We start from the raw sequence: 1,691 nt of genomic DNA, 5'->3' as shown, positions 1-1,691 counted from the left end.
GATAATAGACACAGGTATGCCGTGTAAGGCTACAATCTTATCAACATAAAGTTGGGCTAACATATCGGAGCTATACGTCTCCTTGATGGGTAGAAAATGAGCTGATTTAGTCAGCCTATCGACTATGACCCATATTGTATCGTTTCCTTTCCTGGTCTTGGGTAACTTGGTTATGAAGTCCATAGTTACGCATTCCCACTTCCACTCGGGAAGTTCAGGCTGTTGTAGCAAGCCAGACGGCTTTTGGTGCTCGGCTTTGACTTGAGCACAAGTCAAGCACTTTGCTACATGGGCGGCTACAGACTTTTTCAAGCCTATCCACCAATAATTTGCCTTTAAGTCTTGGTACATCTTATCAGCACCAGGATGGACTGAGTATTTGGAACTATGGGCTTCCTGGAGAACAACATCACGTAGTCCTCCGTAAACTGGAACCCATATACGTCCATTCAGTCTTAGGATTCCATCCTTGCTAAAAGTCAACTGCTCCTCAGTTACTCCCAGTTTTTCATTTGGATAATTAGCTTCCAACACAGCCTCTCGCTGTGCAGCCAAAATCCTTTCAATCAAATTATTTTTAACTTCAATGCTCTTGGCATTGATTCGAATGGGTTTTACCCTTTCTTTCCTGCTCAATGCATCGGCGACCACATTCGCCTTGCCAGGATGGTACCTGATTTCACAGTCATAATCATTCAGGGTTTCCATCCAACGGCGTTGTCTCATGTTCAACTCTTTCTGGTTGAACAGGTGCTGGAGGCTTTTGTGATCAGAATAAATCACAAATTTAATACCATAAAGGTAATGCCTCCACAACTTCAGTGCAAATACAACGGCACCCAACTCCAAATCATGGGTGGTGTAATTCTTTTCATGCACCTTTAATTGCCTTGAAGCATAGGCAATCACCTTGCCCTTTTGCATAAGAACACACCCCATGCCTGTGTGTGATGCATCGCAGTAAACTACGAATTCATCTGTACCTTCCGGTAATGTCAACACAGGTGCGTTGCTTAGCTTTTGCTTCAGTATTTCGAAGGACTCTTGCTGCTTTGGGCCCCAAATGTACTTTTCTTTCTTCTTGGTCAAGGAAGTCAAGGGCGCAGCAATCCTTGAAAAATTCTCAATAAATCTCCGGTAATATCCTGCTAATCCCAGGAAACTACGGATTTCGGTAGGCGTCTTTGGCTCTTGCCAGTTCATGACTGCCTCCACCTTAGCGGGATCCACTTGGATACCACGCTCACTCACAACGTGTCCTAAAAACTGAACTTCTCGTAGCCAGAATTCACACTTCGAGAATTTGGCGTAGAGTTTCTCACGCTGTAGTAACTCGAGAATGCAACGGAGGTGCTTCTCGTGGTCAGCTTGGTTCTTGGAATAGATAAGGATATCGTCAATGAAGACTATGACGAATTTGTCCAAGTACGGCTTGCAAACGCGATTCATGAGATCCATGAACACAGCCGGTGCATTTGTGAGCCCAAAAGGCATCACTAGGAACTCGTAATGACCATAGCGAGTCCTGAATGCAGTCTTGTGTACATCTTCATCTCTGACCCTTAGTTGATGATAACCCGACCTTAAGTCGATCTTTGAGAAGTAGCTCGCTCCTTGCAGCTGATCGAATAGATCATCGATCCTTGGCAAAGGATATCTGTTCTTTATGGTAACTTTATTCAGCTCTCTAT

This window comes from Helianthus annuus, chromosome 2 (assembly GCF_002127325.2).
Source record: "Helianthus annuus cultivar XRQ/B chromosome 2, HanXRQr2.0-SUNRISE, whole genome shotgun sequence".
NCBI lineage: Eukaryota > Viridiplantae > Streptophyta > Magnoliopsida > Asterales > Asteraceae > Helianthus > Helianthus annuus.
Note: the sequence above shows the minus strand (reverse complement) of the source record.